General features: G+C 42.5%; 1 long non-coding RNA gene across 6 annotated transcripts; it reads left to right on the top strand.

Moving 5' to 3' along the window:
* The first annotated feature begins 3820 nt into the window (after positions 1-3820).
* On the top strand, positions 3821-7813 carry LOC125513748. 6 transcript variants are annotated; one of them, XR_007286116.1, is made up of 7 exons: positions 3823-4254; positions 4391-4978; positions 5107-5244; positions 5329-5405; positions 5490-5549; positions 6041-6189; positions 7329-7813. It is a non-coding gene; the product is annotated as an uncharacterized LOC125513748 (long non-coding RNA). The 6 variants fall into 6 exon arrangements; XR_007286117.1 differs by having other exon boundaries at positions 3824-4254; positions 5372-5405; XR_007286114.1 differs by having other exon boundaries at positions 3821-4254; positions 4391-5244.
* Positions 7814-27637: the final 19824 nt, after the last annotated feature.

The raw sequence follows: 27637 nt of genomic DNA, 5'->3' as shown, positions 1-27637 counted from the left end.
TTCCCAAACAGAATGGTAAAGTTTATACCCCCCTCCACCAACAAGCATCAATCCATGACTTGCTCGAAACAACGAGTGTCTCCAACATACATCAGGTCCCGGGGGGAGTTTTGTTTGCAATTAATTTTGATTTAGTTTGCATAAAGCATGGGACCGGGCATCCCGGTGACCAGCCATTTTCTCGTGAGTGAGGAGTGGAGTCCACTCCTCTTGAGAATAACCTGCCTAACACGGAATATAAGGACAACCTTGGTTGATACATGAGCTATTTGAGCATACAAAACAGAATATTTATTTGAAGGTTTAGAGTTTGGCACATACAAATTTACTTGGAACGGCAGGTAGATACCGCATATAGGAAGGTATAGTGGACTCATCAGGAATAACTTTGGGGTTTAAGGGATTGGATGCACAAGCAGTATTCCTGCTTAGTACAGGTGAAGGCTAGCAAAAGACTGGGAAGCGACCAACTAGAGAGCGACAACAGCCATGTACATGCATTAAAATTAATAAACATTGGATGCAAGCATGAGTAGGATACACTACAAGAAATATGCTAAATTATGACCTTCTCTAGTGACCGGGGAAGATATGGTCATAAATCTATGACCATTTCGAACCAATTGGTCATGGCCTGTTTAGGAGGGTCCAAAAACTAAACAATAACGACCATTTTAGTCAAAAAAGTCATAATTATCTTACACGAAAAGGTCATAAAGCAAACAACAGTGATCGACAGCCTTATTTCTAGCTGATTACGACAAATCTAGAAGGTCATAATGTTGTAACATGAATAAAATTATATGACTAGACGTCCACATCATCAATTTTGCCTACGTTTCGTGTCATTTTAACTTATGTGTCAATTGCATGGTTGGTCTGACTGCTCAAGTATTGACTAAATTGACATGTGGGGTCTACCATTTACATGCGGGACCAACTAACATGGTACCAATGACATGTGGGACCCGTACCACAAACCTGTCTTGCGTTGTGCTAACAAGCGGGCAACACCCTCAAATGGGCGAATAAATCAGCAAAAAGGGGCATCATGAGAATCGAGCTCGCGACCCATCACTCTCCCGTACGGAGCCAAACCACCACGCCCAAATAATGCTACTGATACAACTACGCCCGACAAATATTTAAGGGCACTGCCGAGTGGGCTTGGGCCTCGGTGGGACGAGGGTACCTTGTTTTTCTTTCAACATTTTACGTGCGCCGAGTGGGCCAACTCCAGGGCCGCGGCTCGGTTTTTGTCTGTTTTTTCGTTGGTTCATTTTTTTTTAATTTTGTTTATACTTCCAAATATATTCTAAAAAGATATATTACAAAAAACTTCACATAAAACATTTGAAAAAATGTAACCAAGCATTTGAAAATGTTACATGTGTATAAAGAAAATGTTTATCATGTATAAAAAAATATACAATGTGTGTGGAAAAATTTGATAATGTGTTTAAAATGTTAATCAAGCATTTGAAAAAAAGTTAAACAACTATCTAAAAATGTTAATAAAGCATCTGAAAATGTTAATATGTGTAAATTAAAAAATGTTAACCATGTATTAAAAATATTAATTTTGTATTAAAAAAATCAAGCATTTAAAAAATGTTTAAAATGTGTATATAAAAATGTTGACTATGTGTTAAAAAAGTGTTAACGAAGCACTTGAAAATGCTAATTGTATATAAAGAAAATGTTTCTCATGTATAGGAAAAATGTATACGGTACAATGCCTGTGAATATAGTCAATCATGTATTTAGAAAATGTTAAAGCAAATATTTGAAAAAATGTATACAAAAAATATACAATGTCTGTGAATAAAGTCAATCATGTATTTAGAAAATGTTAAAGCAAGCATTTGAAAATATTTCTCATGTATGCGAAAAATGTATACAAAAAATATACAATGTCTATGAATAAAGTAAATCATGTATTTAGAAAATGTTAAATCAAGCATTTGAAAATATTTTTGAAAAAATGGAGTGGTGCTATTTTGCAACAAATATTTGGCATGTCCAAATGGTATCAATTTTCTATAGTGCTTTCGTCTGCCCAAATAACCATCCTCCACCAAATTTTAATTCAATCCATTCATTATTTTGAGCCCAGCTTCAACATTCATATTTCTGTCTAGTGTGGTACTTTGCAAAGTAAGTACCACCTAGGCTCCTCCTTTTGAGCTGAAAAATTGTAAAGACAGTCTTCTTAGTAGATGATCATCCTCATCCAAAACACACGCCAATTAACCATGTGCATTTTTCGTACCGCTAATCAAACACTTGGCTTCTAATCCATATTGAGCATAGTTCAATCTCCTCGTGAGAAACTTCTGGTGTCATTTTCTTCCTAGCACCTACCTGGGGAGTGCCCAACCCAATAGACATGCCTAGGCCTCCCAAAACGCATGTCAACGCCACAGTCACGCGGTGACCACGCGGTGGGCATGCGACTTGACGTGCTTTGGAGTTGGGGCCCTCGGCTACCGTCCAAACCTCAACATATCGCCACCAAACCATGTATTTATGGTTAAATAGATACTTATGTAAGTAGAAATGATTTTTGAAAAAAATAAAAAGCAAACTATAAGGCAGCTGCAGTTCAAATTTGACCCATTTCCTACTGAATCAGCGGAAATTTGTCTTTTTCACGAGAGGTGGATCAAAACTTTTGACACCCAACAATTTTGTCAATTGTGAATTAAATATCTCCTAATATTTTAGAAAATTGATCTGGTCCAATTTTGCAACAAATATATGGTAGGTCCTTCACAAAAAAACTCATTTTGTGCATTCAAAAAATGCAAAATGATTTTTTTGTCCAAAGAAAATGAAAACTTCCTTAGGCAACATTGTTTGACATTCCAAGATGCACCTTTGTGCACAATATGAGATCATTTGAACAAACTATGGCATGAATGTGTCCATAAGATTGATCATTTGGCTTAAAAGCCATGAATCTTCACACATGATAGCTCATTCTGAGAACACTCTTTTTAAAGAATTGTTGGATTACAAGTTTATTATCTTTCCTGATAACTTGGTCACATATAATGACACAATCCGAAGGTTTTCCAATTTTTTAATTTTTTTGAATTTTTCATGCCTGTTTCAAAATGCGGTCAAAACTGTGGGCATGACCGTTCCTAACTAGTGGTTGAATATTGAAAAACTTTTGGTGTTTCTCTGATTAAATAGATACTTATGTACCTAGAAATGATTTTTGAAAAAAATAAAGATCAAACTATGAGACAACTGCAGTTCAAATCCGACCCGCTTCCAGCTGAATTGGTGGAAATTTGTCTTTTTCACGAGAGGTGTGTCAAAACTTATGACATCCTACCATTTGATCAATTATAAATTAAATATGGCCTAATATTTTATAAAAATAATTTGGTCCAATTTTGCAACAAATATAGTATAGGTCCTTAAAAAAACTCATTTTGGACACTCGAAATATGTTTAAAATAGCTATAAGATCAGAAATACATACAAATTGGTGCTCATCCATAAAATGTGGTCTAACTTGAGTGAAAATTTGTGTGATGCCCTTTTGCAATATAGTTTTGATAGCTACTTCACAAAATCCCTCTATTTTTAGTACTTGGAAACTTTTTTAAATCATTGATTTCTCGGACCAATCAGAACTCTTCCACAGATCGATGACATGGCGCCTATCCATCCATCCATCCATATCTCCATCCCACATCCATCTATCCATCTATCTACAGAAAAAAAGAAAAAAAAAGAATAAGAGATACCCCCCACGCAACCCAAGCCCTAGATCAAACCCCTCCCCCCATCGCACCCCTCCTCCCTCCTCCCAATCTCCTCGCTGCCGCCGCCACCTCCTCCCCGTCCCGGCCCCTCCCGATCCACCTCCTCCCCGTCCTCTCCCACCCACCGCCGACCTCGCCGTCCTCCTCGACCACGCCTCGCCGGAGAGAGAGAGAGGCGTCGCCCCCAGCGACTACGGCTGTTCCCCCTCCTCCCTCCTCCTTCACGCCTCACCCGCGCCGCGCCGCCCCGGCGCGCTGCTGCTATTTATTCCCTCCAAATCGCCATTGCCCACAGCAGCAAGGAATCAAGATCCAATCCCGTCCCCTCCCATCCAATCCTCCCCCGCGGCAACAGAGATCCAGCCAGATCCGCCTAGTTCCATGGCGACCGCCGGCAACGCCCCCGCTCCCGCAAGCGCATCGAGGCCATCGTCCTCAAGCACGCGCGCGACGGAAGTGCCTTCACCAGCTGGTAACTTCCGTTCCCCACTCCCTTCTCCCGCTTTGCTGCTTCTCCGATGACCCTCCCCCGCTCCCTTCTCCTGCTCCGTTGCTTCTCCGATGAGTGAGTGATTGAGTGAATGACTAGTTTGTTTGGTTGGTTTCAGCGAGGTGTGCAACAAGGACGTAGCCATCGTCCTCATCGACCTGCACAGCTGCAGCCTCCACTCCAAGATACGCCTCAGCCTCGGTGCATCTCAGATCCTCACCTATTCCAATGCATCTTCGGTTTGGGCGGCCGGGCGGCATGAGAAGACCATGAGCCGGAGGCTGGAGCAGATCTGGAGTTTAATTTTTCATAGTCCGGTTGTAATAATTTTCAACTTATAGTCGGGTTGCTCTGCTCTCAGTCACTTTGTAGTTTTCTGAATGTTCTCATGTTGATTCTATCTTCCACCTGGCTCAAACATTAGAGCAGCCTACTCGTTTTTAGGAGGAGTGGTAGTATTTGTTAGTTTTTCTTGGAGGACAGTAAGATCATGCTTTGATCTTGTATGCTACTATGGTTATTTTGTAGGTAGTATTTGCCAAAGGTTGGAGGTCAACGGTTGTCACAAGCCTACAAGAGAATATATTGACAGAGAGTGTAATGGTGTAAAGCCACCCAATAATTTCGTCGAAGTTGATCCCTAGACCGCGTGGGCGTACAGACCACAGACCATCTCGTTGTTACTGATGGGAACGTGCTTTTTAATGTGAGCTGCTGCTGGATCTCTTTTACCTGTGGAGTTATTTTTAGTTTTGCTACAGAGATTCTTACAACAATGATGTTAGTAATGCACCGCTAATGGTTGACCTACTATGGCATTTTACAATTGATAAGATCACAAGCGGGAAAAAGAGTAAAGAATTGTGATGCATGTTTACCATGCAACTATTTTTTAGTTCTTTATCAGTTGGGCAAGTGGCGCGCTTTTCCCGAAGGAAGGTTCTCTGCTGACCGTGTCTCATCTATAAAAAGGTACTCCCTCCGTCCCATAGCGTTTTTTACATTACACTAGCTCTTATATTTGGGACAGAGGGAGTTTTATTTATGTATTGGCAGAAAAATAACCGTTTCTTGATCACCAACTGAACATCTCTGATAGAACATATCGTCAACTGGGATAATTGTCATTCACAGTTAGTTTTCTTTCTCTTTATCTACTGATTCCCAATTGAGCTGGGCAAATCTGAGTGCTCATATGTTTTTTCTCTTGTCAACAGGGGTGTATTTGTGATGATTGTTGTTTTCTTGGCTTATTCTTTTCTTCAAGAACCTTCAAAGTGAGTTGCAGAAACTATGTACCTTATTTTTTAATTCTTATTTCGTATGAGTGGGCATGTAGATATGAATAAGTATATTGTGCACTGCCATTGAGCAGAAGGGGAGTGTATTGATGTTTGCTTTATATTTGATCTGAGCTTCTCAATATCTTCGAGCTTTTGAAGTATGATCTGTAGTACCAACCATTCAAAAAAAAGTTTTGCAGTTGCACTAACCAGGACAGCAAAGCCTTACCTCATTTCTGCTCCTTGTATAAATAAAAAACATTTCCTGTTTTGTAGTTGCACTAACCAGGACAGCAGGGCTGGAGATGCTATGTTATAATTAATTATCATTTACTAAAATTTAGCTTCTGCTTGCTACTGGTGCAATCTATTTCCTATTTTAGTCTACTAATCACCAGTTACTAGAATTTACCTTCTGCCTGCTACTGCTTGGTTCTTGACGCCACTAGTTTGTACTGAAATGTCGAAACTTTATACCTTGCAAGATCATTCGGTGGTGGTGACCCATATGATGGCGATTTGCTCCGGCCATTCCAATTCTGGCGGTGGTGCTGCTCCTATGATGGTAGACATGTCTGCCTCCCCTAGCTGCCACCGTGGTGATGAAGCTCGGCCTAGGCTACAACCCCCTTCGGTGAGCTCCTCACGTCCCCTTCTACCCCTCTTACTTGCCGCTTGGTTCTATGCTCCGCCTTTGTGACGTGTAATTGTTCAATTTTGTTCATAGTTGAGCATTGGATGATATTGTATTTGTCATGACGTACATGGTTCATGAACTATGCCAACCTGCAGCTTGTTGTACTAGTGATAGTAGGATAATGCAAATTTTAACAATCCATACATAATTCTGCATGTTCAGTGTCTCTCCGGTTTCTGACCGGTCTATCTTCTAACCAAGAGAAACCAAGAACAGACACTTTAATCGATGCATGATTCAACCTGTTCTCTGTTTAAGGGCCTTCTTATTGTTGTTACTAAACGTTATGGATTGTTGTTGTGATCGAATTTGTTTCACTCATGGGGATTAGCTCCTTTACTTGCTCTGGTTTGATAAGAGCACGCACATTACTACTGAATTTAGTTCCTGTCTATGTTTACTAATCATCAGTTACTGCTAGTTGGCTTTTACATGCCGACCACTATTGATAGTTAGATACTAGGTATGTGATGCGCTAATTGTACACCTGAATTTCCAAGTTCCAACTCCTATAGTCTGTGTGCCCGTGTTGGATTTCGTTGCCTGGTTGTGTAATAAAATTAGTGTAGTAATTGAAGGAGTTAGTGATTTCAGTTCCGGTTGTGTCAAATCTTTACTATGTACCATGATTAGTGTTTACTGAACTGAGGCATTGGACATCGGAATTTGGGCATGATGTATAATTTCAATTCTAGATGTGTGCAACACAAACAATAATGTCAACTATCAAGTTGATTCTAAAATGTCTCATTAACTTCATTTCAGATGGTTATTTCTGGATTTGGTAGTAGTTTATTGTTGGCCTGGCCTGTGCTTCATACCTTGCTTTGGTTTTTAGTAGAAAGTAGTGCCTTAGTACCTTTTCTATCATGTGGTGTCCATGGATCAAAATTTTGGCTGTTATGTATTTATTGTAGTATCAAAAATGGCTCAAACCTGAAGTTGTTAGGCTGTACATACGGCTATGCTCCATTCTTTTGTGCATTTTAATTTAGTGTTGGTGTTGATTTGGTGCCCATATTTAGAAACAAATTACAGTAGGCTAAATAGGTTAATCTTCGTTTGTTCGCGTGCAGATGATTGATGAGCTGATCTTCTTCCACCAGTGGTAGCGGGAGTGATGCTGGAGCAGTACATCGATCAGTAGATCATCCTGCCATTTGGGCAGGGAGAAGCTGGGACGGCCCTAATGCGGTAACATCACCATGTGGCAAACCAGTAGATGGACACAACATTGGTGCCTGGGTGATGGGACAAAGTACGTGTACCAGTGATGGTGCACGATATTCGTGCTTCTCATTGATGTGATGTGTTATCAGCTAAAATTTGTGCTTCTCGTCCAGTCTATGTTGATGTGCGCTTGTGCACTTGTTGGGCCTTTTTGTTGTGCACTTGCACTTGCACTTGTAGAACTATTTTGTTGTGCACTTGTTGGGCCTTGAACCTTGCTGTGTAGAGGAGTCGATTGATGATGTATTGTATTTCATGTGGAGGAGTCGATTGATGATGTATTGTATTTCATGTGATGTGCTGCTGAAATGAAATATACAGTCTATCTGAATATTGTATTATGTTGTATTTGTTTTCTGATGGGCCTATCCTTAAATGTGCATGCTTTTGAAAAAATAATGCATCAGCCCAAATAAATTAAACCAATTCAATTAAGAAAATAGGTACTGGGCTGGGCCCATGTTGGTTAGATTGGTGGATTGGGCTGTGAAATTTATGATGATTGGGCCAGGTCCATGTAGGCTAGATTGGTGAACTGGGCTATGAAATTTATGATGATTCTATTTGGTCACTAACAATGCCACATCAGCTCAGCCACATCAGATCCTACGTGGCTCAGGCAAATGGGTAATGACCTTTCTGAAATTTTTGTCGTTAGTCTAGCTACGACCAAAATTCACAAAAGGTCATGTTTGTTTGTTCTTGACAGCCAACTGTTGACCTTCTGAATTTGGTCAAAAAAAATCAATAAACGATAAGAATGACGAATCAACGACCAATATGAGGAGTCATAATTGACATGTGACATGCTTCCTTAAAATTTTCCGACGGCCACTCGCAAGGCCGTACCAGAGCGTCTCTTGGTGGATCCTCGTCAGCATCGCGCATAGCAATCCTGGGTCCTTGCTTCTTAGAGGAACCACCTTGGAACATCTTCCTAAGCATATTGTTTTTCTCTGAAAAATTCTGAAATTTTTAGTAGCTTCAAACAAAAGTGAACCTACTTCAATAAAACTGATAGCAACTACTCCTACAAGTGCCTAGAGCCTATATCAAGCATTAGAACTACTTGGAACCATATAAATTTGACATGCAAGCTCAAGAACATGGTCACCTATGCAGCACAAATTTGCAAAGAATAGAGCACTAGAACAAAAACTAATTGGACCAATGGAGGAGTCACATACCAAGGAACAATCTCCCCAAGCAGTTTTGCGAGAGGTGCTTTGAGCAAGGAGATCGAAAATCACATCAAAAGTGGCTGGAACTCATGCTTGAGTTGGTTCTTCGGGTTTGTGTGAGACAGAGGAAGAAGATGGGTGCTGGGATAAGTGAAGGAGGGCCACCGTGGGCCCACGAGGCAGGGGACGCGCCCTGGAGGAGGGGCGCGCCCACCACCTGTTGGAAATATGCCCTAGAGGCAATAATAAATTGATTATTATTATATTTCCTTGTTCATGATAATCGTTTATTATCCATGCTATAATTGTATTGATAGGAAACTCAGATACATGTGTGGATACATAGACAACACCATGTCCCTAGTAAGCCTCTAGTTGACTAGCTCGTTGATCAATAGATGGTTACGGTTTCCTGACCATGGACATTGGATGTCATTGATAACGGGATCACATCATTAGGAGAATGATGTGATGGACAAGACCCATTCCGAAGCCTAGCACAAAGATCATGTAGTTCGTATGCTAAAGCTTTTCTAATGTCAAGTATCATTTCCTTAGACCATGAGATTGTGAAACTCCCGGATACCGTAGGAATACTTTGGGTGTGCCAAACGTCACAACGTAACTGGGTGACTATAAAGGTGCACTACGGGTATCTCCGAAATTGTCTGTTGGGTTGGCACGAATCGAGACTGGGATTTGTCACTCCGTGTGACGGAAAGGTATCTCTAGGCCCACTCGGTAGGACATCATCATAATGTGCACAATGTGATCAAGGAGTTGATCACGGGATGATGTGTTACGGAACGAGTAAAGAGACTTGCCGGTAACGAGATTGAACAAGGTATCGGGATACCGACGATCGAATCTCGGGCAAGTATCGTACCGCTAGACAAAGGGAATTGTATACGGGATTGATTAAGTCCTTTACATCGTGGTTCATCGATGAGATCATCGTGGAACATGTGGGAGCCAACATGGGTATCCAGATCCCGCTGTTGGTTATTGACCGGAGAGTCATCTCGGTCATGTCTGCATGTCTCCCGAACCCGTAGGGTCTACACACTTAAGGTTCGGTGACGCTAGGGTTATAGAGATATTAGTATGCGGTAACCCAAAAGTTGTTCGGACTCCCGGATGAGATCCCGAACGTCACGAGGAGTTCCGAAATGGTCCGGAGGTAAAGAATTATATATAGGAAGTGCTATTCCGGCCATCGGGACAAGTTTCGGGGTCATCGGTATTGTACCGGGACCACCGGAAGGGTCCCGGGGGTCCACCGGGTGGGGCCACCTTCCCCGGGGGGCCACATGGGCTGTAGGGGGTGCGCCTTGGCCTATATGGGCCAAGGGCACCAGCCCCAAGAGGCCCATGCGCCAAGAGTAGAGGAAAAGGAAGAGTCCTAAAGGGGGAAGGCACCTCCGAGGTGCCTTGGGGAGGATGGACTCCTCCCCCCCTTGGCCGCACCCTTCCTTGGAGGAAGGGGCAAGGCTGCGCCCTCCCCCTCTCCCTTGGCCCTATATATAGTGGGGGGAAGGGAGGGCAACTAAACCTAAGGCCTGGCGCCTCCCTCTCCCTCCCGTGACACATCTCCCTCCTCCCGCAGCGCTTAGCGAAGCCCTGTTGGAATCCCGCTACTTCCACCACCACTCCGTTGTGCTGCTGGATCTCCATTAACCTCTCCTCCCCCTTGCTGGATCAAGAAGGAGGAGACGTTGCTGCTCCGTACGTGTGTTGAACGCGGAGGTGCCGTCCATTCGGCGCTAGGATCATCGGTGATTTGGATCACGACGAGTACGACTCCATCAACCCCGTTCTCTTGAACGCTTCCACGCGCGATCTACAAGGGTATGTAGATTCACTCCTCCCTCGTTGCTAGATGACTCCATAGATAGATCTTGGTGACAAGTAGGAAAATTTTGAATTTATGCTACGTTCCCCAACAGTGGCATCATGAGCTAGGTTTATGCGTAGTTTCTATGCACGAGTAGAACACAAAGTAGTTGTGGGCATTGATTTTGTTCAATATGCTTACCGTTACTAGTCCAATCTTGATTCGGCGGCATTGTGGGATGAAGCGGCCCGGACCGACCTTACACGTACTCTTACGTGAGACTGGTTCCACCGACTAACATGCACTAGTTGCATAAGGTGGCTAGCGGGTGTCTGTCTCTCCCACTTTAGTCGGATCGGATTCGATGAAAAGGGTCCTTATGAAGGGTAAATATCAATTGGCATATCACATTGTGGTCTTTGCGTAGGTAAGAAATGTTCTTGCTAGAAACCCACAGCAGCCACGTAAAACATGCAAACAACAATTAGAGGACGTCTAACTTGTTTTTGCAGGGTTTGCTATGTGATGTGATATGGCCAAAAGGATGTGATGAATGATATATGTGATGTATGAGATTGATCATGTTCTTGTAATAGGAATCACGACTTGCATGTCGATAAGTATGACAACCGGCAGGAGCCATAGGAGTTGTCTTTATTTATTTATGACCTGTGTGTCAACTTAAACGTCATGTAATTACTTTACTTTATTGCTAAAGCGTTAGCCATAGTAGTAGAAGTAATAGATGAAGAGACAACTTCAAGAAGACACGATGATGGAGATCATGGTGTCATGCCGGTGACAAGATGATCATGGAGCCCCAAGATGGAGATCAAAGGAGCTATATGATATTGGCCATATCATGTCACTATTATTTGATTGCATGTGATGTTTATCATGTTTATGCATCTTATTTGCTTAGAACGACGGTAGTAAATAAGATGATCCCTCATTAAAATTTCAAGAAAGTGTTCCCCCTAACTGTGCACCGTTGCGACAGTTCGTTCGTTTCTAAGAACCATGTGATGATCGGGTGTGATAGATTCCAACGTTCACATACAACGGGTGTAAGACAGATTTACACATGCAAACACTTAGGTTGACTTGACGAGCCTAGCATGTACAGACATGGCCTCGGAACACAGAAGACCGAAAGGTCGAGCATGAGTCGTATGGTAGATACGATCAACATGAAGATGTTCACCGACGTTGACTAGTCCATCTCACGTGATGATCGGACACGGCCTAGTTGACTCGGATCATGTAATCACTTAGATGACTAGAGGGATGTCTATCTGAGTGGGAGTTCATAAGATGAACTTAATTATCCTGAACATAGTCAAAAGGTCTTCGCAAATTATGTCGTAGCTCGCGCTTCAGTTCTACTATTTAGTTATGTTCCTAGAGAAAATTTAGTTGAAAGTTGATTGTAGCAATTATGCGGACTAGGTCCGTAAACTGAGGATTGTCCTCATTGCTTCATAGAAGGCTTATGTCCTTAATGCACCGCTCAGTGTGCTGAACCTCGAACGTTGTCTGTGGATGTTGCGAACATCTGACATACACATTTTGATAACTACATGATAGTTTAGTTAAACGGTTTAGAGTTGAGGCACCGAAGACGTTTTGAAACGTCGCGAAACATATGAGATGTTTCGAGGGCTAAAACTGGGATTTCAGGCTCGTGCCCACGTCAAGAGGTATGAGACCTCCGACGATTTTCTTAGCCTGCAAACTAAGGGAGAACAGCTCAATTGTTGAGCTTGTGCTCAGATTGTCTGAGTACAACAATCACTTGAATCAAGTGGGAGTTGATCTTCCAAATGAAATAGTGATAGTTCTCCGAAGTCATTACCACCAAGCTGCTAGAGCTTCGTGATGAACTATAATATATCAGGGACATATATGATGATCCTTGAGATATTCGCGATGTTCGACACCACAAAAGTAGAAATCAAGAAGGAGCATCAATTGTTGATGGTTGGTGAAACCACTAGTTTCAAGAAGGGCAAGGGCAAGAAGGGATACTTCATGAAACGGCAAATCAGCTACTGCTCTAGTGAAGAAACCCAAGGTTGAACCCAAACCCGAGACTAAGTGCTTCTGTAATAAGGGGAACAGCCACTGGAGCAGAATTACCCTAGATACTTAGTAGATGAGAAGGCTGGCAAGGTCGATAGAAGTATATTGGATATACATTGTGTTAATGTGTACTTTACTAGTACTCCTAGTAGCACCAGGGTATTAGATACTGGTTCGGTTGCTAAGTGTTAGTAACTCGAAATAAAAGCTATGGAATAAACGGAGACTAGCTAAAGGTGAGCTGACGATATGTGTTGGAAGTGTTTCCAATGTTGATATGATCAAGCATCGCACGCTTCCTCTACCATCGAGATTGGTGTTTGCGTTGAGCATAGACATGATTGGATTATGTCTATCACAATACGGTTATTCATTTAAAGAGAATAATGGTTACTCTGTTTATTTGAATAATACCTTCAATGGTCTTGCACCTAAAATGAATGGTTCATTGAATCTCGATCATAGTGATACACATGTTCATGCCAAAAGATATAAGATAGTAATGATAGTACCACCTACTTGTGGCACTGCCACTTAAGTCATATCGGTATAAAACGCATGAAGAGGCTCCATGTTGATGGATCTTTGGACTCGCTCGTTTTTGAAAAGTTTGAGACATGCGAACCATGTCTATTGGTGTATATGCATGAAGAAACTCCATGCAAATGGACCGTTTGGACTCACTTGATTTTGAATCACTTGAGACATGCAAATCATACCACATGGGAAAGATGACTGAAAGCCTCGTTTTCAGTAAAATGGAACTAGAAAGCAACTTGTTGGAAGTAATACATTTTGATGTGTGCAGTCCAATGAGTGCTGAGGCATGTAGTGGATATCGTTATGTTCTTACTTCACAGATGATTTGAGTAGATGTTGAGTATATTTACTTGATGAATCACGAGTCTGAATTATTGAATGGTTCAAGTAAGTTCAGAGTGAAGTAGAAGATCTTCGTGACAAGAGGATAAAATGTCTATGATATGATCATAGAGATGAATATCTGAATTACGAGTTTGGCATAGAATTAAGACATTGTGGAGATTGTTTCACAACTAATACAGCCTAGAACACCATAGTGTGATGGTGTGTCCGAACATCATAACTGCACCCTATTGGATATGATGCATACCATGATGTCTCTTATCGAATTACCACAATACTTTATGGGTTAGGCATTAGAGACAACCACATTCACTTTAAAAGGGGCACCACGTAATTCCGATGAGATGACACCGTATGAACTATGGTTTAGAGAAATCTAAGCTGTCATTTCTTAGAAGTTTTGGGCTGCGACGCTTATGTGAAAAAGTTTCAGGCTGATAAGCTCGAACCCAAAGCGGATAAATGCATCTTCATAGGACACCCAAAACAGTTGGGTATACCTCCTGTCTCAGATCCAAAAGCAACAAGGGATTGTTTCTAGAATCGAGTCCTTTCTCGAGGAAAAGTTTCTCTCAAAAGAATTGAGTGGGAGGATGGTGGAGACTTGATGAGGTTATTGAACCGTCTCTTCAACTAGTGTGTGGCAGGGCACAGGAAGTTGTTCCTGTGGCACCTACACCAATTGTAGTGATCATGAAACTTCAGATCAAGTCACTATCAAACCTCGTAGGATGACAAGGATGCGTACTACTTCAGAGTGGTACGTAATCCTGTCTTGGAAGTCATGTTGCTAGACAACAATGAACCTACGAGCTATGGAGAAGCGGTGGTGGGCCTGGATTCCGATAAATGGCTCGAGGCCATATAATCCGAGAGAGGATCCATATATGAAAACAAAGTGTAGACTTTGGAAGAACTACTTGATGGTCGTAAGGCTGTTAAGTACATATGGATTTTAAAAGGAATACGGACAATGATGGTAAGTATCACCATTAAGAAAGCTCGACTTGTCGTTAAGATGTTTTCCGACAAGTTCATGGAGTTGACTACGATGATAATTTCTCACCCGTAGCGATGCTAAGAGTCTGTTGGAATTATATTAGCGATTACTGCATTATTTATGAAATCTTGCAGATAGGATGTCAAAAACATTGTTTCCTCGACGATTTTCTTGAGGAAAGGTTGTATGTGATACAACCGGATGGTTTTGTCAATCCTGAAAGATGCTAATAAGTATGCAAAGCCCCAGCAATCCTTCTGAGGACTAGAGTAAGCATCTCGGAGTTGGAATGTATGCTTTGATAAGATGATCAAAGATTTTGGTGTATACAAAGTTTATGAGAAACTTATATTTCCAAAGAAGTGAGTGGGAGCACTATAGAATTTCTGATAAGTATATGTTGTTGACATATTGTTGATCAGAAATGATGTAGAATTTCTGGAAAGCATATAGGGTTATTTGAAAAGTGTTTTTTCAATGGAAAGCCTGGATTAAGCTATTTGAGCATTGAGCATCAAGATCTATAAGGATAGATCAAAACACTTAATGGTACTTTCAAATGAGCACATACCTTGACATGATCTTGAAGGTGTTCAAGATGGATCAGTCAAAGAAGGAGTTCTTGCCTGAGTTGTAAGGTATGAAGTTAAGACTTAAAGCTCGACCATGGCAGAGTAGAGAGAAAGGACAAAGGTCGTCCCCTATGCTTAAGACGTAGGCTCTACAGTATGCTATGCTGTGTACCGCACCTGAATTGTGCCTTGCCATGAGTCAGTCAAGGGGTACAAGAGTGATCCAAGAATGGATCACAGGACAGCGGTCAAAGTTATCCTTAGTAACTAGTGGACTAAGGAATTTTCTCGATTATGGAGGGGGTAAAAGAGTTCGTCGTAAAGGGTTACGTCGATGCAAGCTTAACACCTATCCGGATAGCCCTGAGTAGAGATACCGGATACGTATAATGGAGCAACAATTTAGAATAGCTCCAAGTAGAACAGTTATTTGAAATGGCTCCAAATATAGCGTAGTAGTTGCATCTACAAGATGACATAGAGATTTGCGAAGTACATACGGATCTGAATGTTGCAGACCCGTTGACTAAAACCTCTCTCACAAGCAAAACATGATCAAACCCAGAACTCATTGAGTCTTAATCACATGATGATGTGAACTAGTTTGGTGACACTAGTAAACTCTTTGGATGTTGGTCACATGGCGATGTGACCTGTGAGTGTTAATCACATGACGATGTGAACTAGATTATGACTCTAGTGCAAGTGGGAGACTGTTGGAAATATGCCCTAAGAGGCAATAATAAATTGATTATTATTATATTTCCTTGTTCATGATAATCGTTTATTATCCATGCTATAATTGTATTGATAGGAAACTCAGATACATGTGTGGATACATAGACAACACCATGTCCCTAGTAAGCCTCTAGTTGACTAGCTCGTTGATCAATAGATGGTTACGGTTTCCTGACCATGGACATTGGATGTCATTGATAACGGGATCACATCATTAGGAGAATGATGTGATGGACAAGACCCATTCCGAAGCCTAGCACAAAGATCATGTAGTTCGTATGCTAAAGCTTTTCTAATGTCAAGTATCATTTCCTTAGACCATGAGATTGTGACTCCCGGATACCGTAGGAATACTTTGGGTGTGCCAAACGTCACAACGTAACTGGGTGACTATAAAGGTGCACTACGGGTATCTCCGAAAGTGTCTGTTGGGTTGGCACGAATCGAGACTGGGATTTGTCACTCCATGTGACGGAAAGGTATCTCTGGGCCCACTCGGTAGGACATCATCATAATGTGCACAATGTGATCAAGGAGTTGATCACGGGATGATGTGTTACGGAACGAGTAAAGAGACTTGCCGGTAACGAGATTGAACAAGGTATCGGGATACTGACGATCGAATCTCGGGCAAGTATCGTACCGCTAGACAAAGGGAATTGTATACGGGATTGATTAAGTCCTTGACATCATGGTTCATCCGATGAGATCATCGTGGAACATGTGGGAGCCAACATGGGTATCCAGATCCCGCTGTTGGTTATTGATCGGAGAGTCATCTCGGTCATGTCTGCATGTCTCCCGAACCCGTAGGGTCTACACACTTAAGGTTCGGTGACGCTAGGGTTATAGAGATATTAGTATGCGGTAACCCGAAAGTTGTTCGGAGTCCCGGATGAGATCCCGGACGTCACGAGGAGTTCCGTAATGGTCCGGAGGTAAAGAATTATATATAGGAAGTGCTATTTCGGCCATCGGGACAAGTTTCGGGGTCACCGGTATTGTACCGGGACCACCGGAAGGGTCTCGGGGTCCACCGGGTGGGGCCACCTGCCCCGGGGGGCCACATGGGCTGTAGGGGGTGCGCCTTGGCCTATATGGGCCAAGGGCACCAGCCCCAAGAGGCCCATGCGCCAAGAGTAGAGGAAAAGGGAGAGTCCTAAAGGGGGAAGGCACCTCCGAGGTGCCTTGGGGAGGATGGACTCCTCCCCCCCTTGGCCGCACCCTTCCTTGGAGGAAGGGGCAAGGCTGCGCCCTCCCCCTCTCCCTTGGCCCTATATATAGTGGGGGGAAGGGAGGGCAACTAAACCTAAGGCCTGGCGCCTCCCTCTCCCTCCCGTGACACATCTTCCTCCTCCCGCAGCGCTTAGCGAAGCCCTATTGGAATCCCGCTACTTCCACCACCACGCCGCTGTGCTGCTGGATCTCCATTAACCTCTCCTCCCCCCTTGCTGGATCAAGAAGGAGGAGACATCGCTGCTCTGTACGTGTGTTGAACGCGGAGGTGCCGTCCGTTCGGCGCTAGGATCATCGGTGATTTGGATCACGACGAGTACGACTCCATCAACCCCGTTCTCTTGAACGCTTCCGCGCGCGATCTACAAGGGTATGTAGATTCACTCCTCCCTCGTTGCTAGATGACTCCATAGATAGATCTTGGTGACACGTAGGAAAATTTTGAATTTATGCTACGTTCCCCAACACCACCCTCGTGGCCAGGTGGCAGCTCCTCCCGTGGTAATCTTTGCACAGTAAATCCTCAAATATTCCCGAAAAAATCATATTAAATAGGCATGGTATTCTGAGGACTTTTATTTTCGGGATATTTTTATATTGCATAGATAAGATAGGAAACAGACAGAGAAATACTATTTTTACTTTATTTCTACTAATTAACAGAAAATATAAAGAGGGTACAGAAGGTTGTGCTTCTAGTTTCATCCATCTTATGCTCATCAAAAAGAATCCACTAACAAGGTTGATCAGGTCTTGTTAACAAACTCATTTCGATAATCATGAAATTGGAGAAATTTCGAATAACACTAAGTTACCTCAATGGGGATATGCACATTCCCTATAATAAGTATATCATATTTCTTTTTGACCGTAGGAAGAGGAAATTCAAAACCTCCAATTATAATCGATGAAAATTTTCCAATGGAGTTGATACTATGAACTTGAGGTTGTTTCCTCGGAAAGTGTACCGTATGCTCATTACCATTAACATGAAAAGTGACATTGCCTTTGTTGCAATCAATAACAGCCCCTGCAGTATTAAAAAAAGGTCTTCCAAGAATAATAGACATACTATCATCCTCGGAAATATCAAGAATAACAAAGTCCGTTAAATTAGTAACGTTTGCAACCACAACAGGCACGTCCTTACAAATACTGACAGGTATAACAGTTGATTTGGCAGCCATTTGCAAAGATATTTCAGTAGGTGTCAACTTATTCAAGTCAAGTCTACGCTATAAAGAGAGAGGCATAACACTAACACCGGCTCCAAGATCACATAAAGCATTTTTAATATAATTTCTTTTAGGGACATTTACATCTATGCCCTTAACTCGAACCCACTACTCAGTTTTGCCCCTAATTTTTAGGTATGCTCAGTTTTGCCCCTTCGCCATTAGTTTCACTTATAGAAATGCCCTTCTCTGCCGTTACCGTCCGGTCAAAGGTATTTGACCGTCCTGAAAAAATAGCAAAAAAATCAAAAAATATGAAATTTGGTGGGATCGAAGATAGTCATGTCCGCAAGGCGCGTGCACATTTTCATGCCGTTCGGACACTCCGGGAGCTCGTGTCAAAGGAAAACATAAATTTTATACGCATGCGAGTAGTAAATTCAAAAAAATAGAAAAAAATCAAAAAAATATGAAAGTTCGTGGGACTGAAGATATTCAGGTTCGCAAGATGTGTGCACGTTTTTGTTGTGTTTGGACATCGTAGGAGCTCGTGGAGAAAAAACAAATTTTAGCTCAAAAAAACTTTGAAAAAATGCAGTATTTTGTTTTTTTCTCTAGAGCGCCTCGTACGTCATTTGATCACCAAAACTTGCAAGCACCTTGTGCACTCAAGCCTCTTTGATGCCAAATAAATTCAATTTTTTTTGAACTTTTTTGCTATTCTGTTTTCGAATTTACTGTTCATAGGCATAAATTATTATTTTTTTCCTTTGCCACGAGCTCCGAGAGTGTCCAACCAACACAAAATTGTGCACGCGCCTTGCGGACATGACTATCTACGATCCCACCAAATTTCATATTTTTTTGATTTTTTTTGCTATTTTTTTTCTGGATGGTCAAAGTACTGTGACCGGACGGTAACGGCGCAAAAGGGCATTTCTATAAGTGACACTAACGGCGGAGGGGCAAAACTGAGCATACTTGAAAATTAGGGGCAAAACTGAGTAGTGGGTTCGAGTTAGGGGCAGAACTGGAATTGGCCCTTTCTTTTAATGGAGCAAGGTATAGTAGGTACTCCGGGGTCTCCAAGTTTCTTTGGTATTCCACCCTTAAAAGTATAATTAGCAAGCATGGTGGAAATTTCAGCTTCCGGTATCTTTCTTTTATTAGTAATGATATCTTTCATATATTTAGCATAAGGATTTGTTTTGATCACATCAGTCAATCGCATACGTAAAAAGATAGGCCTAATCATTTCAGCAAAGAGCTCAAAATCCTCATCATCCTTCTTCTTGGATGGTTTCGGGGGAAAAGGCATGGGTTTCTGAACCCAGGGTTCCCTTTCTTCACCATGTTTCCTAGCAACAAAGTCTCTTTTATCATAACGTTGATTCTTTGATTGTGGGTTATCAAGATCAACAACAGGTTCAATTTCTACATCATTATCATTACTAGGTTGAGCATCATCATGAACATCATCATTAACATTTTCACTAGGTTCATGTTCATTACCAGATTGTGTTTCAGCATCAGACATAGAGATATCATTTGGATTATCAGGTGGTTCAGCAATAGGTTCACTAGAAGTTTGCACAGTTCTATCATTTTTCTTTTTCTTCTTCTTAGAAGAACTAGGAACATCAATATTATTTCTCTAAGAATCTTGCTCAATTCTCTTAGGTGGCCTTCAGGATACAAAGGTTTCTGAGTCATTCTACCAGTTCTAGTAGCCACTCTAACGGCATAATCATTTTTCTTATTATTCATTTCATGGAGCAATTATTTTTGAGCTTTAAGTACTTGTTCTACTTGAGTGGTAACCATAGAAGCATGTTTGCTAACAAGTTTAAGTTCACCTCTAATATTAGCCATATAATCACCCAAGTATTTAATTATATCGGAATCATATTTCAATTATCTACCAAAAAGCATTGAAATTTTCTTGTTTGACAATAAAATTATCAAACTCATCAAAGCATTGCCTAGCAGACTTCTAGTGAGGGATATCACCTTCATCAGATCTATAGAGAGAATTTACCTTTACTACCTGTGTCGAGATATCGGGATCAGGAGGTTCTTTAGTAAATAAGTGATCAAGTTCATATGTTTCTTCGACAGGCGGTAGATTAAGACCATGTATTTCTTCAATAGGAGGTAAATTCTTAACATCTTTGGCTTTAATACCTTTTTCTTTCATAGATTTCTTTGCCTCTTGCATATCTTTGGGACTGAGAAATAGAATACCTCTCTTCTTCGGAGTTGGTTTAGGAATAAGCTCAGTAATTGGAGCAGGAGCTGGCTCAGGAGGTGCCCAATTATTTTCATTTGTCAACATATTATTCAATAGAATTTTAGCTTCATCCAGTGTTCTTTCCCTGAAAAGAGAACCAGCACAACTATCCAGATAATCTCTGGAAGCATCGGTTAGTCCATTATAAAAGATATCAAGTATTTCAGGTTTCTTAAGAGGATGATCAGGCAAAGCATTAAGTAACTTGAGAAGCCTCCCCCAAGCTTGTGGGAGACTCTCTTCTTTTGCACGAAATTGTATATTTCTCTCAAAGCAGATTGTTTCTTATGAGCAGGGAAATATTTAGAAGAGAAGTAATAAATCATATCCTGGGGACTACACACACAACCAAGATCAAGAGAATTAAACCATATCTTAGCATCACCCTTTAATGAGAACGGAAATATTTTGAGTATATAGAAGTAACGCGATCTCTCATCATTAGTGAATAGGGCAGCTATATCATTTAACTTAGTAAGATGTGCCACAACAGTTTCAGATTCATAGCCATAAAAGGATCAGATTCAACCAAAGTAATTATATCTGGATCAACAGAGAATTCATAATCTTTATCAGGAACACATATAGGTGAAGTTGCAAAAGCAGGATCAGGTGTCATTTTATCTCTAAGTGATTCTTTGTTCCATTTAATCAATAACCTTTTAAGCTCATATCTATCTTTGCAGGCTAAAATAGCTAAAGAAGAATCTTTATCAAAAAGATAACCTTCAGGAATGACAGGCATATTTTCATCATCACTATCATCATCATATTCAGTTTCATCCATTTCTCTTTCTCTAGCCCTAGCAATTTGTTCTTCAAGAAATTCACTAAGGGGCACAGTAGTATCAGGCATAGAAGCAGTTTCATCATAAATATCATGCATAGTAGAAGTGGCATCATCAATAACATGCGACATATCGGAACGAATAGCAGAAGCAGGTTTAGGTGTCGCTAGCTTACTCATAACAGAAGGTGAATCAAGTGCAGATCTAGATGGCAGTTCCTTACCTCCCCTCGTAGTTGAGGGATAAATTGTTGTCTTAGCGTCTTTCAAGTTCTTCATAGTGTCCAGCAGATATAAATCCAAGTGACTCAAAGAATAGAGCTATGCTCCCCGGCAACGGCGCCAGAAAAAGGTCTTGATAACCCACAAGTATAGGGGATCGCAACAGTTTTCGAGGGTAGAGTATTTAACCCAAATTTATTGATTCGACACAAGGGGAGCCAAAGAATATTCTCAAGTATTAGCAGCTGAGTTGTCAATTCAACCACATCTGGAAACTTAGTATCTGCAGCAAAGTGTTTAGTAGCACAGTAATATGATAGTGGTGGTAACGGCAACAAAAGTAAAGACAGCAAAAGTAATGTTTTTGCTATTTTGTAGTGATTGTAACAGTAGCAGCGGGAAAGTAAATAAGCGTAAACCAATATATGGAAAACTCGTAGGCATCGGATTAGTGATGGATAATTATGCCGGATGCGGTTAATCATGTAACAGTCATAACATAGGGTGACACAGAACTAGCTCCAATTCATCAATGTAATGTAGGCATGTATTCCGTATATAGTCATACGTGCTTATGGAAAAGAACTTGCATGTCATCTTTTGTCCTACACTCCCGTGGCAGCGGGGTCCTATTGGAAACTAAGGGATATTAATGCCTCCTTTTAATAGAGAACCGGAACAAAGCATTAGCACATAGTGAATACATGAACTCCTCAAACTATGGTCATCACCGAGAGTGGTCCCGATTATTGCCACTTCGGGGTTTCCGGATCATAACACAGAGTAGGTGACTATAGACTTGCAAGATCGGATCAAGAACTCACATATATTCATGAAAACATAATAGGTTCAGATCTGAAATCGTGGCACTTGGGCCCTAGTGACAAGCATTAAGCATAGGAAAGTCATAGCAACATCAATCTCAGAACATAGTGGATACTAGGGATCAAACCCTAACAAAACTAACTCGATTACATGAGAAATCTCATCCAACCCATCACCGTCTAGCAAGCCTACGATGGAATTACTCACGCACGGCGATGAGCATCATGAAATTGGTGATGGAGGATGGTTGATGATGACGACGACGACGAATCCCCCTCTTCGGAGCCCTGAACGGACTCCAGATCAGCCCTCCCAAGAGGTTTTAGGGCTTGGCGGCGGCTCCGTATCGTAAAATGCGATGATTTCTTCTCTTTGATTTTTTTTCTCTTCGGAAGCGAATATATAGAGTTGGAATTCGTGTCGGAGGGTTTCCAGGGGGCCCACGAGGTAGGGGGCGCGCCCAGGGGGGGGGGGGGCGCCCCCCACCCTCGTGGACAGGGTGTGGCCCCCCTGGTCTTCATCTTTGGCGAGGATTTTTATTATTTTTTCTAAGGTATTCCGTGGAGTTTCAGGACTTTCCGAGAACATTTGCTTTCTGCACATAAAACAACACCAAGGTAATTCTGCTGAAAACAGCGTCAGTCCAGGTTAGTTCCATTCAAATCATACAAGTTAGAGTCCAAAAGAAGGGCAAAAGTGTTCGGAAAAGTAGATACGACGGAGACGTATCACACACCCTCTGCCCCCATGTCTCATTATCTTCTCACACCCACACATACCAACACAAACACCACACACACAGAAAATTTCTCCTGGTGCCTCTATTCCCTCCCCCCTTGCATACACACACTCAAGGGAATGGAATCTCTTGTCGTGACGTCATATTCGTCTCTCTCTCTAGACCACTCTCATTAGTCGTGCTATCTCTCCCACGCCCCCCGTCGGCCCCTCTATCGATGCCTCTCTCAAATACGTAATACACACACATACCTCTCTAGGCCCCGCAAATGCATCAACTACACATTCACACATGTTACATCACGTACCCCATTGATCTAAAAAGCCCTCTCTTCACGTTTATTTCGCATACAACATTCCTTTTGAATAAAGTGTGGCCAAAAAATTATTTTAGAGTTTCTACATATATACAACATTACAAAGTTATATGGAGGAGTACGAACGCTAATTTGCATTGCATGGTGCCCACAATGATATTTATTCCGCACTGTGAATTTGTATATTTTTATACTATATACAAAGTTAGTCATAATAAAGAGAAACAAAGAGCATCTCTCTCTCCATCACATACCCCCTGTACGCCCCTTTCACGTATGCACACAAAACTATCTCCAGGTCCTCTAAAAGTAAGCCCCCAGAAAATTCACGCATGTTTCATCTTTCTCTCGCGATATATGCAATGATGATCATTGTATTTGAAGCGAAAGCACGATACGTACATTGGACTTCAGAATCCACTCATTACGGTCACCATTTACGTTTAGTGGTTATTATGCAGTCACGGGCTCACTGTACAACTCTGTATTTGCTCATGACATGACTAGTTGACCAGTTAAACGCTCCACGTGGCACCTCTAGTGTTGCATCACATTATCTCACTACCATCGTGCCCACCTGTCGACTTGTATCTACTCTACATCTACACTCTTATAAAATACATAAAATACACTCTTATAAAAAACAGAGTTGGTGATGATGGTGTGCCTGCCATCCTGCAATATAGGCCGTCCGATTTATATCTGACGAATAGGAAAGAAACTATGGCAATTTTGCAAAAAGGTACCCACACACCTCTCCACATTTGCAAATAAGGCCTTCCCTTGTTCATCCTTTTCTCTCACAAGATAAACAAGTCATACAAATGTATCTTGATGTTACATGCAACGCACGGGCATCTTGTTAGAAAGAATGAAAACAAACGACAAAAAAAATATTTGGACGGTGGTTCGAAGTCATGACCGCGGGCACAGCGGACAAGGTGGCCTTGTATTGGTATGCTGAGCCGTCTGTTTTAACACACATGAGTTGGTGTGGTGATTATACACACACGCATGCATGCACACGAACTGCATCCACGCAACACTCACACAAACACATGCACCCACGCACGCACGCAACACTCACACGTACACACGCAGCCAGGCACGCACGCAACACTCACACGCACGCACGCACGCATGCATGCACACCAGTACACCACACGACCAACACACACTCTCACGCTCAAGTGCTCAACCTACACGTGCATGCGCACACATCAGGCCTTGACAGACACATACACAACCAGGTGATTCCCGCGCACGGGTTGGAGCCTTGTCGCGCCTGCGTAAATTTGTGTTTATCTGACCTTTTGCCTATGCGAACTGACAGGTGGGACCCACAACAAACATGGTCAATTTAACTAGTCAACATGGCGCCACACAGACTATTTGGCCGGTCAATAGAGTGCAATCCGATGCTGAGCTGTGAACAAGTGGCCGTATAATCATCGCAAAACGTATATGGTGAACGTAATCAGCTTATTCTGAAGTTCGGTGACCGTATTACGCTTTTCTCTCTGTAGGCCCTCCAAAACTACATCTCTACACGTTCTCGCATGTTACATTTAACAACCATGCAATACAACACTACTACTACACTCTAACACAATAAATCATATGTGTCTTTAGTTTTACTAGATATCATATTGTTACTTATAATTATTTAGTTTGCATACATTAAAATTGCCTTTGAAATGTATGGCCAGTATCATCTACCGCGCGGGAAAAATCCCGCCCTTTCCTGTTTAATCGGGTTTGTATCGATGGATCGTGTGAAACAACAAAACTATAGTACTATACAGTACAAGTGACAGTTCACTGGGCCGTCGTGTCGTCTACTCCGTCGTAAGAGTGGAGCGCTCACTTTCATAAATCTTCTAGTCCCTTTCGCCGACATGTGGTACATCAAACTATCGGGTCCACGTGCCATACCAGAATACAGTGCAGAGCAGCCGGGGTGAAGCACCGCAGTCATGGCGCCGGCGTAGTAATGAGCAATGAGGCGTCAAATCACAAAGCTGCATCTTTCGCGCAGTTAAGTTGGAGGGACGAAGCAACCATCATTTCACTCGTTGCTGAATCCGCTTCTCCCTCATCTTCTTCAACTTAACCACGTGTTGCTTCTGCCATTGTTCTTCCTCATGTGGGACGCGGATCGGCTTGGTAAAGCACTGACACGTGGGACCGCATGTTAGCAAACCGCCAGGACAACGTCCTCCGAAAATAAGAAGCCTAATCATAGACTTACAAAGGGCTACGTAGCTGCTACGTATACTTTCCATCTAATCTATATATGCCCCCTGATTTTCAGGTGGGGTGGGCCTAATCCTCTCCTTTAATCCAATCAAATAGTCCCACATCACATTAGTTCGTAACTTTACGTAAACCATTACGTGGATGTAGCATTTCTCAAATAAGAAACCTCCCCCGCCATCCACGCAGCAAAATCACCTCCTTTTTACTAATCTTGATTCTATAATTTTTTAGATCAATATAATTGAGATTTGTATAGATAGCACACAGGAGCAAAACCAAGTGGTTCGGTTAAGGGCATCCACAATGTGTAGCCAAATGTGAAAATAGCTTTTGGCATCATGGGAACCATTGTGGATGGTGTTGCCAAAGCCAAAAATATGGAATCGAAGCTCCCTGATTGATTGATTGAAGGAATAGAAAAATGCAACGTCTCTCCTCTTTCTCCCATGCTTGTACGCATGTAGTACAGTATAGAGCACATAGTCTACTCCCCTGTCCCTTCTATCACAAATCACAAAGCAGTGAGTCGTCAAATCACAAAAGCACGGACGAAGCAACCATCATTTCACTCTTCGCTGACTCCGCTTCTCCATCGTCTTCTTCGAGTAGCCATCTCACCGCATTAGTTACTCCTAGTAGTACTAGTAAAGGACTTCCTGGATGCAAATAAGGCGGTTGTCTCGGCTTGCAGGAGGCACTTGCGAATGACTTACCGTGGTCTCCCTCAATGGTGTTCTCCGTCGAACGCACTTCGCCAAACCACCAAAAAAAATATCGTCGACGTCACCGCACTGGGGAAGGAAGTCAAATATAGTTACTACCTCCATTTTTTTGTACACAAGACCATTATATCAAAATTACAATTTGCAAAGGGCCACTAACACTAATCGAGGCAAAATTGATGGGGTTAGCAACCAAGGACATTAATATCCCCTGCATGCATGTGGAAGTGAGAAGGTTGGTTTGCATGGCGCTGCATTAATCAAGCGATGAGGAGTGAGATGGTTAGCTCTTTGGTCTTTGGAGAAACAAATACGCATTAATTGACATGTGAAACGAGGATTTGTATCGATTAAATCCCGCGAAGGAAAACCTAGCCTTTCTTTTTTAACACTAGTACTCCTAGTACGTACGTACTTATCCTGTTTGGGTCTAGGCCTTGTATTGCCAAACTTCGCCACACATTTTTGCCAAGCTTGCCTAAAGTTTTTAAAATGAGAAGGAGGTACACTTGCGCACGGCTATCGCAATCGCACCGCACCCTCACACGGTCGCTCCTGCACGCCGCGGTCGCACCGCACCCTCACACAGTCGCTCCTGCACGCCGCAAACCCAACCAAGGGAACGCACCCTCACTGACATGTGCTGTCGCATGTGAACACACCAAACTCAGCCATCCTATCGCTGACACATAATTTTCGTTCATAGAGTATGTTTATCCAACCGCATGTTGGGGAGTATCCGTACGGCCCGTGCGATGGTCTATTGGGGAAGAAGAAGAGGTGAGGAAGAAGGAAAGAAGGGTTAGGAGACGTAGGATATTCATCCAACCGCCTGAAATGGTAGACTGACCCAAGTCAGGCGACTTGCATAACAAATATATGTTTTTACACAGCAAAAGATCCATAAAACAACAACATAAAGAAAAACTATCACTGCTCGCGGAAAGAGATGACCTCGTCGTCTTTGGCTGCCGGCGCGAACCAGCCGTCGTTGCCGACGTGTGTCTCCGCACCGTGGTTGTCCTCGGCCTCCAGCTACTCGTACAAGCGGAGCATGCGGGCGCTCTGCACGGACGAGAGCACAACCCGGTTCAAGTCGAGGACGTCCCGTTCCGCCTGCAGGAGGGCCTCGATGGCAGCGGCATCCGCGCGCTCCGCGTCGAGTTGATCCTCCGCCGCCCGTTTCAAGTCCAGGACGCCGGTTCCGCCTGCAGGAGGGCGTCGATGAGAGCGGCATCCGCGCGCTCTGCGTCGAGTCGAGCCTCTGCCGCCCAGTTCAAGTCCAGGACGTC

Source organism: Triticum urartu, chromosome 6, assembly GCF_003073215.2.
Source record: "Triticum urartu cultivar G1812 chromosome 6, Tu2.1, whole genome shotgun sequence".
In the NCBI taxonomy this organism is placed as follows: domain Eukaryota; kingdom Viridiplantae; phylum Streptophyta; class Magnoliopsida; order Poales; family Poaceae; genus Triticum; species Triticum urartu.
This window is presented reverse-complemented; position numbering and strand designations above follow the sequence as displayed.